Source organism: Diachasmimorpha longicaudata, chromosome 4 (assembly GCF_034640455.1).
Source record: "Diachasmimorpha longicaudata isolate KC_UGA_2023 chromosome 4, iyDiaLong2, whole genome shotgun sequence".
Taxonomy (NCBI): domain Eukaryota; kingdom Metazoa; phylum Arthropoda; class Insecta; order Hymenoptera; family Braconidae; genus Diachasmimorpha; species Diachasmimorpha longicaudata.
This window is the reverse complement of record NC_087228.1, coordinates 6,436,981-6,449,506: the sequence shown is the minus strand read 5'-3', so window position 1 is coordinate 6,449,506 and position 12,526 is coordinate 6,436,981. Positions and strand designations below refer to the sequence as shown.

The 12,526-nt window shown below is 40.4% G+C and overlaps 1 protein-coding gene across 1 annotated transcript in view; it reads left to right on the top strand.

Annotated features, from left to right (window-relative positions):
- Positions 1-86: 86 nt before the first annotated feature.
- Positions 87-12,526, top strand: part of LOC135161091 (NHS-like protein 3) — a 142,502-nt gene continuing 130,062 nt past the window's right edge. Inside the window, exon 1 of the mRNA XM_064118369.1 lies at positions 87-334. The gene's annotated coding sequence lies outside the window, so the exon portion shown is untranslated. The remainder of the gene's footprint in view (positions 335-12,526) is intronic.

The window sequence follows — 12,526 nt, the reverse complement described above, 5'->3', positions numbered from 1 at the left end:
TTCGGATGTTTTCGTCGACGCACTGAGGTGACCTATCGTTGTGTCGCGAGTATCGTCGTGTGTGTCGTATCGTGTGCGCGGGCGAAGGTGGATCGTGTGTTTGATTTGTGTTTTACAAATTATTATTTTTTTAATTCTTTTGTTCGCGATATTTTGTGGTGCATTGTGGGGCTGGTGATTGCGTTGCCCATGTGGTTGACTCCTGGTTGTGGTGTTGAGAGTGATAAAATGAATGACGCCGAGGTATTTTTTTGTGTTTACGTGCCATTTGTGATTGGATTACCCGACTCACCGGTGGCATTGTGAATGCCTGGAGCTGTGGCGTCATCAAACGGTGAGGTTATCTTGGAAAATACTTTCTTTTCAAGTATGAATTTATGATTATTTATGGATATGTATTGGTTATGTTTACACCGGGGGGAAATTTTTAGGAAAAATTGTGATTCAGAATATTTTATGGATTTCAAGAGAAATTTTTCCCGTATTCGCGGGGAAATGGTACCGGAACATCTGAAGAATTTTGACTTGACAGTATTCGATTGGTTGATAACTTTTTTTTTCTAATTTTTATAGAAAATTTGTCTTCATGTGGCCGATAGAAAAATCGTAAGGCGATTGATTATTTCGATGACCCCTGAGGGTTGGTTCTTGGTGAATATTTCGTGATCGAAAGGAGATGCGACAGATTTTGAGAAGACTTTTGTATTGAGTTAAATGATACCTTCGTGAAGGATCTTCTTGATAATTTTGATATTTCCATTCTGTCATTTCGACATTGATTGATTATTTGTAATTAGTTTTCTCTCGAGTGGATAAATCTTCTAAAGACTATTCCCGAGAGCTTTTTTGTCACCCAAACAGTTTTCAGGGGACAAACTCTTTCCGAAACAATTTATTTTTCGTCAATAGTTAATACTATTGAACTTTTTAATTATTTTCATTGCACAGTGGAACGACTTCCTGATAAAAAGTCTTCACCAAAATTTTGTTATTTCCTTTCCGTTTCGAGATATCTAATATTCTCGAAGGGTATAAAAATCATTTTGTATATTCCCTAAAATTTATTTCTCTTCTTCTTTCACTGAAGATATTAATATCACAAATCTACGGTATTTTGCATTATTTGACTCTTCATTTTTTCGAGTGAATCAACTTGAATTAAATATAGAACCCACGGATTCTCTGACGATATCAATACTGCTGCCTCTCTCTCAATCATCAATGATTCATCTTATTTACGACCTCGATAAATTCACAAAGGACTGACGATCCCTGCGTTACACATTTGTTCTCCCTAATTTTTCATTCGCAATTCCATATTCCAGGGGTTATTCCAGGAAAGCCTAGTCGTCGGTTTTTGGATGATGAGTGTAGAAATAAGAGGAGTGTTGCAAGTCTCGAAATAAATTTGAGTCGAGGGCGTCCCGTTGCGCGAGGTCAACAAGAGCCGATAGAGCACTGGGGACGCCCAGCGGAAGTGCCTCGCGGTTGTTGATAGCACTAGTGTTTTTGCTATGTATCAACAGACCATTTGTTCCACATTGCTATCTCTGAGGGAACCATAGTTATCGATCAATTACCGCCATTTTCCTTCACCTGAGGTATTTTAGAACAATGACGTCGATGATTTATGGAGTTTTTTCCGTCATTTATCATGATTCATTAGGAACTGTGTTATCATTGGCGAAGCACATTATTGATGATATATAACATATAGATAAAATTAGCGCTGGCGAGAAATTGCGGGTAATATGCGGTTTATCTTTTCGAAAAACTTGTCAGGCTTTTTGGGGCTTTATTACTCCACCAGAAAATTTTATATAGTACATATTGGTCTGTATATGTTATATTATATCATACGTAAACATAACCAATATATATCATAATATTTATACATAAATTTAGAATTTTTATGGCTGATACTGAGAGAACGATATAATTGTGCTAATAAAATGTTCTTCTGAAATTTCGGGAATTTGTTTATCCAAAATAAATATTATTGACAAAATTATATTTTTCTCTCAGTGCAACATTCCATTGAACACAAAGTTCGCGACCCAAAAATCTGTTCTCCAAAACCCATAACCACTTAATCCCGAATTAACAAGTGGCGTGTTAAACCCTCGACTATCGGAATTCCCTCGAGTCCCAGCAATTCACCTCTGTTTACCCCATAGTTACCATTATGCAATTGTATATATCCCCGTTGCACGCGAGTAGTGGTGAATCGTCGTATCCGTAAACGTCTCGTCTCCGGTTACAGTTTAAATCCAGCCATTGGCTGAATGTTGGTATCCCCCAACGATTCAAAGCATCGAACTCCACCGGTTGATGGTGAAATTCCCTGTTCCCTGAATTCAAAATGTTTTTTATTCATTTTCACATACCGACAAATTCCGTGTTTCACCGATACATATTACCAAGTCGCCTCGAATTCCCTCTGGGGGAATTTTATTCACCATTACATCCAGATGGTTTTTCCCTCTCTCTCAGACAGACAAACCATAGATAAGATATCGCTAGACGGTTATCGACTTACACTCGAGTTCACCTGCGTCGTTTGGAGGAAAATCGAGTCGACTATGTGGTACTTTCAGTTGTATATGTACACGTACGTTGTACATATACATTAAGGAGTTCTTATCGAGGCCTTTTATCGGTGACCTCTGCACCATATGCCCACACTTGTATATAGCCGTATCAATGTACCTCGTTGTGCGCGCGCGCGACCGAAGACCTCGTCCAGGTAAGAGTTAACGCACTCTTTTCACTGGTACCTAATACGATAAAGTCCTATCGTTTGTGCCGGACGATCATGTGGTGGGTAATGTCTACATTCGATATTCTGCAGGATTTGGTGATTCTATTTGTTATAAATAATTATGTCCTATTTAATTTCACGTCTTGATCTTTATTCAGTTTTTCACATTTATTTTATCTGGATAATCCGATGTGGTTTGCTCGAGAGACCGTTCGAAAGTGTCCCTCCCCCTTGGTTCGGCCAGGGTGAGAGGTCAAAGACGAGGCCCTTTTGTCGATGGGGTTGGTCCACCTGTTGAGCTGTTTAAGTCATAAATAATTCGAGGGTTTTCCGTTATGTACTGAGAGGTTTATAACGGGTCGATTGTTAGAGTTGGTGTGAAAAATATTTACAACATATTTGTTTCAAGGAATTTGGGTAATGGTTCAGGTGGGTGACAGGTAAATGAAGTGCAGGTCAGTTGGTAGCCGGTCTGTCTAAGGAGAATTATCTCATAGTATAATAAATTTAATTTATATGGGTCTGAAATGAGGTGGAATGGTTTTTGCTCTTTTGGGGAGGATTTATCAGGGGGAGGGCGTCCCCTTGGGGGTTGAAGATGATTTGGTGACGGATGTGAGTTCATACTCGATGACTAATTCAAAAGAACTTAATTTTGGTGAACAACCGATAGGAAAAGAAATTTTAATTACAAATTTGGTCTGACAAAGATTTCAGTAGTGAAAATTTTTCTTGGAGATGATTTTGCAACTCTTCTCCATGGAATGGAAATAGCATTTTCCTCAGGATGGTCTTTCCATGGAGAGAAGTATTCCCCTGATGCAGGTGAATATCCTGAAGTCACGATAAATTGATCTTACCTCAATTAAAATTCGTCTGGGACCTGGGGGTTTTCATCAAGATGGGAAAATGTTTGAAGTACAAGTCAGGTCGTGGTATTGACGCGGTGGCGCTTGTAAAACGGTGCCGGCGAAAAAGAGAAAATACTGTCTGTGGGGACGCAGGTGGGGAAGGTTGAGCAACCTGTTGCCCGGTACCTGAAGAGGCTCTCTCTGAAGCAAAAAAAAAAAAGGTGCAAGAAATCAACACAATGGCCTCCCCTCACCCGCGTCATCACCGAGCAACGTAACGTTTTATTTATTTATTCATTCTTTTTGGATTCTTCGGGCACTTCAAGCACTTCAGCATCGCTCGTGATCTTCTTGTCTCTCTTCTTCGTTCTCTTGTGTCTCAGGATGACGCGTTGCGCCCGCAGGTCACGATATGCCCCGATCGAAAAGTGTACGTGTATCGGGATATTTTTGGCGTTTTTTTTCCGTTTAAAAGGATTTGCATAATTCTGGTAACTCCGCCCAAACCCTCGTCTCGTCGGTTATTAGGGGGAGAATACGAGAGATCTTTAAAATAGCTTCGGTTTTTGGGCAAAAGCTCTTTGATTTTGTCCAAGAATTTTAAATATTTGAGGAATGTGGGTTTTTCGTGCGGGACTGGTCACTGTATTATTGAGTTATATTCGTACCTTCGAAATTGAGGCACATCCGCCGAAAACAGGTCCTTCCGATGCATCTCTCCACGTTATGCGGATTCAGGTGTCATTTCTTGGTTATCGAGTTGAATTTTTGAAAAAAGAAAATTTTGTACGGATGAACGTTTATCTTATCAACTGGGGTAATTTTTTTTCTCGATTCTGGTGCCCGGGAGATAGGTGGAATCGTTCGATTCCAGCAATTCCAATGAATTCAATGAAAAAAATGAACAAATAGTCGGGTGAATAACTCGCCAAGTTGAACATTCCCAATGCCCATCGATCCATGGAACATTGATATCTCTGATCGATCGTTCGTCACTAAATTTCCTCAGTCAATACTCTACCGATTCTGTGAACCGAAAATGTCAAATAATAACGATTTAATATTTTTTTAATCGTTATTTTTTAGATATATTTGTTCAATCGCTCTTTGCAAAATACTCAGAGGCTTTTTTCAAACAATTTTCACTCTTGCAGTTCATAGATTGCCTATAAAAAAATTGTAGGCTTCTTCCTCATTCGTGTGTGTGACGCGGGAAATTCAAATGGGGCGCGCATTCGGTCCCGTCAATTATAGTTCAATCTACTTTCTCATTATAATAGTCAAATGTCCTGAAGATGATTTTATTGTCAATATGAAGCGATAGGAACAACGAATGTTCCAATTCTCCCAGTTGACCTGACCCTCGTACCTTTTGAAAAAAAGATAAATTTTTTTTTTTTTTGACGCATCGGACAGTGAATGCAACCAACTACCCTCGGGCACATATCGCGAAGAGTCAGGGCTAAAGATAAAAGAATGAGAAATATAAAGTGCAAGAGGCAATGGAGCGTAGGGCGAGGCGCATCCTATCGCAACGGCTCTTGAGGTCTGCTCTCTTTAAACCGTTGGGCGTTCACCCCGACCTCGTCCGCGCGTGTGTTTCACCGAGGAGGAAAGACTGGTTGGAATGGTCCAGAGATATGTGTACTAGTGCAAAAGGTGCACTACTGGTAGCCGAGATGAGAGTATTCACTCGGTGCACCTTTTTATCTCTCCTCGGCTCCTCTCGTTTTCCATTTTTTTTTTCTTTATTACGTATCACGTGATATAAGTTGTCGGTTGAACACGTGACCCCGGGCAAATGTCACGTTTTTTTATTGGGGAGAGAAGATTCTTGGAATTTGCGAGGGAACATTGCAATTTTGGGTGGAAATTGTTGGATTTAAAAATTTTTTTTTGCATCGATTTACGGGATCTGTGAATTAATTGATTGATAATTATTAATTGTGATTTAATGTGGTCTTGAAGTTATTTTGAAACAGGACTTTAGGATCATTGGGTACCGTGTATCCATTTTTTAAATATAAATTCAAATAAATTGGGGAATTCCCATTTTTTTGTGATAGAAAATTTGGAATTTCCTGGAAATTAAAAAAAAATCGAATTCAGTTATTTATAATCGATCTAAATTATAAAAATTTGATTCATTTATATCAGAGTTTTTCTACTTAGTACAAAAATTCATGGGCATTGAAAAAGTCCCGTTTAACTACAAATTTGCTGATCGGACATGATCAGGACGAATGTCCTGTCTCCAACAACTTCCAAATCATTCACGGAAACAATTATTACGCCTCAAATTATGAAACCACCGACCCGGAGCCCATATAATTTATCAGAAAAGCCAAATTCAATTAATTAACGTAATAAATACCGATCGAACTCTCAAATCTTTGAAAATTTCGGGCGAAACGTGCGGGGAATTGACAATTTCAAAGTGGACCACCGTGCACCAAAGTATGGATAATACAGTGTACAGTTTCGCGAATTACTCGTTGTATTCAGTACCTACCGCGTCGAGACGAGCCCCAGCTGATTGCGAAAATAAACATTCATTATTGTAATTAGTTTTCTGGAACGTGAGGGGAGGGAGGGAGGAGGGAAGGGGAGAGAGGAGATGGCAGCTACCGGGGAGTTGAAAAGAGATATTTTGAGTTAAAGGAAGAGATGAAGTATTCATTGACGTTACTAGAGGGCTCTGTGGCGGGTTAATTACAAAGTCGATACGGTGATTCCTTTCATTAAAATAAGTCGATTCTGTGGGTGAAACGCAGGCTTCTGTTGCTCGTTCATGTTCAAACTCCTCGTTTGCATCAGTCTCGATGGGATTTTTTTTTAGTCTCAGATGTTTTTTAAACTACCCCTGGGGAACTCAATCTTCCCACAGTCTTGAATGAAACGAGGGAGAGGGGGAGGAAATTAAAAATCAATCGGAATAAAGTCGTGAATGAAAACTATTTCATTTTGTGGATTAATCATTAATTAGGATTTACATTAGACGACAATTCGAGGTTGATTTAACGTGGAAATTTGATCGTTTCTCTTCGGTTGCTGATCAAATGCAATTGCCATTGTCGTTGTGCGATGACTGCATTACCGGCCGAGCGAGTGACTCAGGGTTTTCCCGGGTTTTCTTAGTGCGAGCCAATTGGGTTGAGGAAGTTGTTGTTTTTTAACGTGAATAGAGAGGGAGAGTGAGCACAGGTGGATGAGATGGAAAATGTGAGGGGGTGAGACGGCTGCAAAATCGTTATGTTAGTTGGAAAGAGATAATGAGGTCATTCTGAAAATTCCGTTGACAAAATTAAATTTAGCGTAAAAATAGTGTACACGATTGAAGAAATGTATTATCCGGGTTTAGCTGGCAGGTGAAACGCGTAAACATATCGTTTGTCCCACTCAACCGCCAAAAAACGTTATTTCAAAAAAAAAAGTATACGATATCCAAGACATTAAATTGCTCCAGTTTTGCCGACATTACGCCAATGAATAACTCGTGGGCGTCGAGCCAGACTTCGTATGGAGACTCGCTCTCGTCCCATTAAAATTAAAAGTATTGATAAATGAAAAATAAGATGAGAGAAATGTTGGGGAAATTTTTTTTCTTTTTTAACGCAATCGAAGACCAATAACTCAGAGTTATCGTGCGTAGGCTCGTACCAACTGATGTTTTTTACGGGCTCGAGTTATCCGGTAAGGTCAGAATGGTCAGGATATGTAGCTTGAATGAAAGACCCCAGGGGTCTACTGCGAGATGCACGCAGGGATTATTTAAAACACTTACATTTCCTCGTTCGGAGTCTGGTATTTTTTTTTTCTCTTCAGCGACCGAATGAATTTATTCGAGTGAGGTAAATCAATAATTATTTGAGTTTAATGAGACTCCAACCATGTCTTCCTGATTTAATGGAGTTCGTGACAATATTTTTTTCGTCGGCCAGGAATTTATGATTTTCAAGGGGTTTAATGCTTAGGTGCGACTCAGGGGGAGGAAATTCTCAGGGGAGTCCCTGGACACAGGGGAAAATATCACTTAATCTGGTAAATAGTGAATATTCAAATTTTTATTTCGTTGAAGGATTAATTGCCAGAAGGAAATCACATGGAATTTCCGATAGAGAAGGGGAAATTAATTTTTTTTGAGAGAATTTACTACACAGTTACTAAAGAATTTGAATAATCGACTGTTTTATTATTTTTTTATTCAATGAGGATAAGAAGTCCGCAATTGATAAACAAATTGCCTCGAATGTTAATGGAAACGTACGTCAGAAATGAGTTCAGCTCAGAAAAATTTGGTTTAAAATATCTGTATCGAATATTTGAGAATTATATGAATTATTGCACTCGTACTTTGCATTGATCACCTGTCAATCGATGTGTTTCTGTGCGTATCGAGATTTAATAGGATTTTATTGGGTCGAGATATTCACCGGCAATTTGATTGTAATAGTAGAGATGCACCCGAGTGTTATTCGTACGCAGCAAAATGAGATGCGATTTTCATCGAGTGAATATTGCTTTTCGCCTTTTACAATTTGCCCTGATCGATCGAGCTCGTTTCCATCTCGAATCCTCACCCTTCGGAACACGTTCGCAATATTGCCAAGAGGTTTTCTTATTTTCCTCGCTTCGCACTTCCCTCGATTTTATCGCAAATATCGCTTGTGTTTGAGAGGTGAGAAATCGACGGAAATTGAAATCTAAAGAGACGACAGGCAAATTCCCTTCATTATTCGCCTTTAAAAAAAAACTAAACTGAAAAATGTAGAAAGTTATGATTGGTGGGAAGTCACAGATTCTCTCGTTGGAATTCTCCGAGGAATTTTCTAACTTTGGACAATATTTTTGACTCTTTCTTTTATCAGTTGGTGAATTTTTCGTGACAAGGTCTCTTTATTATTGTGGATTTTTTTTTATTGTTTGTAAAATCATCGGAAAATTTGAAAATCAGAGGAGTCAATGTATTTCGGCTGGTCTGGTTTGGTTAGGAAGAATTTCCCAGTGGGAGGAATAAAACGACACAAGATATTTCGAGAAATGGGAGGTCGAGAGCGTGTGTTGGGGTCAGTTCACGTTGAATCGCTCGTCTTGTATCGCACCCACGCCATTTACCCTTTTTCATTTGGCACATGGCCAGGAGCATATTCAAACTTTTGTGGTACAAGTGTTTGGAAACGAGATGGAAGTTGTGAGTGGTGTCATTGAAAAGCCAGGAAAATTTCATGCAAGATAAAAGTCAAAGTGATCCATTTCCGCAGAGTAGTTTCCAAAATATCGTAAATCTGAATGAAAAGAAAAACAAATCAGCTACAGATGAGTATAAATAATCCAGAAACTATTTTCGGGTGAGATGAGATGTTTTATCCAAATGTCCCTGAAGGTTTCTTGCGATTGGTATCGATTATTGTCATAAATCGATTGAAAAAATCGATTTATCGCAACCTTCGAGATTTTGTGGGATAAAATGTGCCTGATGGTAGTTAGGGGAGTAGACCAAATGATAAAGGCCAAATAAATCACCAAAAATCCGGCGGGACATGACGGTCTTATCCACAAACCTTCAGTTTCGATTTTGAACGAGAGAAAAACCGGCGGACGAGCAAGACAGAGGAGGGAGAGTCCAACAAGCCTATTAACCTCGACATCCGCAATGCGGAGCGTGTCCGCGGGCCGTAGGCGGGGACTCTCGAGGCGTTTCACTGATCGTGATCTGTGCGCACCTCAACTCCGTAGCCCCAACAGAAAAGGGAGTTTTTTTATCCTCTCCTCATCCCTCGCCAACTTGACTCGTTCTGGTCTCGAGTCGCGCGAACCACTGATCAGGCTGCGTGGGTGCCTGAACTGGCAAACCGCCAGGTTTCCCCGTAACACTCGTGCTGATGGTACGTGTGGGAGGGCTGACCGGGCCGATTGACTGACCTCAGCCTCTGACCTCACTCGAAATAGATTTTCATCTCGTCTCTCTTCCCCTTTCCTTCCTGTCTTTCGTTCACTCATTTTGTTTCCAGACCCACCCGCTTATTTCATCGTCTATTTCTAGGATTCTCACGTCAGTCGTTATAGTTTGCAACGTTTCTCTCGTGAAATTCGTAACTGATTTGTTTTTGATGAAAAATTTTGAAATTTTTGGGAGAATGTGGGAGTAGGAATGACAAGACACTACTAGACATATTTTTAAGCTCAATTTGACTTTGATTAATGAGTTGTTTAGTCTCCCCGGAAATTTCTAACTGAAATTCCGGGTCCAGTAATTTGTCCCGCTATTTCCCATACTTTTCATCCGGGAAAGCCACCCGCATCCACTTCACCGTCGGAGCACACGAATTTTTCTCGTAAATTTGTAAAACGAGACTACTCACTGCTGATTATTGACCAGTTTTTTATGAATATCTCGAAATCTAGGAGAGATAGCAAAATTTTCGTCAGAACCTTTTTCGTAGAGCCAATCGAGAGCTAGAATAAAGGTCATGACAAGAATTCCGCTATCTCTCTTAGAATTAGAGATATCGATCAAAAACTCGACTCAGAGATATGTCAACTCATCTCGATTTACCACTTCGCTGCTGAATCAAGTTCTAACCTCTCAAAAATTTCTAAATATCCAATTCACTCTCTGACTCCAATCAGCCAAATTTTTTTTTTAATCCTTCTGACCTGTCTGAGGTTCTCTTCTCCTTGTTGATACACATCCTCTCGCATTTTAAGTAGCTTGAGTATCCCTCAATTACCATCTCGGGTGGAAGCCATTGGGGATCGACCTAGTGGTGTTTTAGATACAGCACACGCGATATCAACAACTCCACCAATATGGACACACCGTCCTCGTGTCGCGATCTCTCAGGCAATTAAAACACTCGGTAATAATTAATTCATGGGCGTAGGCGCCAATGGGACCTGGTAGGAGGGGTTGGTGGGGGGGGGGGGGTAAACCAGGGGAATTGGAAAATGGGTCTGAAAGTGTAGCCCGAGTGGAATCGAGATCGAGTTAGCATCAAGGGTGTAACTGGTGAGTGGCTCCGGGTATATCTCCGTTGGCTACGGTACCAGGGCGACAAGCGACCTGCTCTGGAATTATTAGCGCATTTGCATCTTAATGGAAACAACCTACCCGCGTACACCAGACGAGGTACGATCACGAGGTTTCACCAGCACGACCCGGCCCACATCATAATTTCTTATCCGTGAGGCATGTACCTCTGCTTCTGGATATGTATTTCGATGAGGAGGTGGAGAATGTTTCATGGGGGAACGCACTTCCGTCGTTTTCTCATCAAAATAAATACTGGAGTTTTTCCAGGGGGTGGGGATAGTTTATCGGTGAGGGGAGCAATCGGCGGACAAATCCGATTATTTATCGTTTGACTGTTGACAATATGAGGGGATAATTATTTTATTTTTTGGGTCTAGCATGGCGGATGGGGGAGTTCAGGGGAATGGTGAGGACGTCGGTAACTGGTACCGAATGATGCTGATTGAATTATAAAAATATATTTGTTTGTAGTCAGTGGATTGGTCAGTTAGTAACAGTTAGGTTGTGTCGCGTGTTAGGATTGTCGATAACAATCGGACAATTGTTAAGTCTAGCGTCACTCATTGAGACCTCCTTTGTATTGTGAAATTAAGGAAAAAGTAATGGATAATGATCACATTTTATTGTAGGTTAGAGAAATTTTTCTCTGGTAAAAACGAAAACTGCTGTGCCGTTAGAGCAGAAATTACTGTACCATTGGGGTAATTTTCATTTGAACTTTCTGTCTGTTTCATCGTACACATGTTCAATGATATCAGAGCCAATGAAAATATACATTCACCCCAATAACGATCTAAACCGTGTGAATATAAGTAATGATCCTGCAACCGGGATTTAATGCTCACGATAGTGCGTATTATGGCAAACTGAATCTAAGGCTATCAGTCCGGCAAATCGAGTAAGCCAATATTGCTTATTTCCATTCACGGAGTCCAGGTATCCTGGAATAAATGGCCTGGACATAATGTGGTATTCGTTTGTCTTTTTACGGATGCGAGAGATTTTATGTCGCATTAATCGCCGACTGCCCAGTCACCGCCTGACTTGAATTTCCATGGATATCTAATTACCCAGGATGCGAGGGGAGTGTATGGATCATGAACTCTTGTTCACATCAGGACTATGATCCAATCTTGTCGCACACTCGTAATAATTTATTCTTGTCAGGGCAATAATCGAAGGAGAGAAATTCATCTGGATCTGAAGTCCAGCTCGAAAATACGATTTCAAATGAGTTTTTCAATCAAATTTTAGAAAATTATTAGTCCTATGGGATCATCGATTTTTCGTCTGTCAGATCTTCTTCTTGAATTTACGTCTCGGGAAATTTATCCGTCATTTTTTAACCCCATCATTTGGCTGAAGAAGTAACTTTTACAGTACGCAACAATCAGCTCTTAATTCTCCAACTTCCCATTACTCCCCTCGTCGATAAATCCTCCCATTTAAATATTCCCCCTGTCCCCCAAGAATAACTGATCGCAATCACGTTGTTGGAGCCATCTCGATTCCCAGCATCATGCCAACACTGGCAAATGCCAACTGGACGAATGCCCGAGTGAACCACACCAGATGTTATCTACAGTCGATATTTACTGGGTGGAATGATCAGTTGGTTCGTAGATTAATGGGGTGATCGGTAATGAACGCAGTGGTATCTCGACGCTGGTGCGTGCGGGAAGACGATCATCTTGTTGGTGAAGAGCGGTACCACAAATCCTCCATGAGCCATTCTCAATACAACAGCCAACGTCCCCTCTTCATCAGTAATCTTGTGTATATGGCATGTGGTGTTATCAATTGGCCGAGGCGCGAGTGCGTTATACTATGGAGGCACATAACCCACGCCATGGAAGCAGTATGGTGACTTCGAGTTCGTTG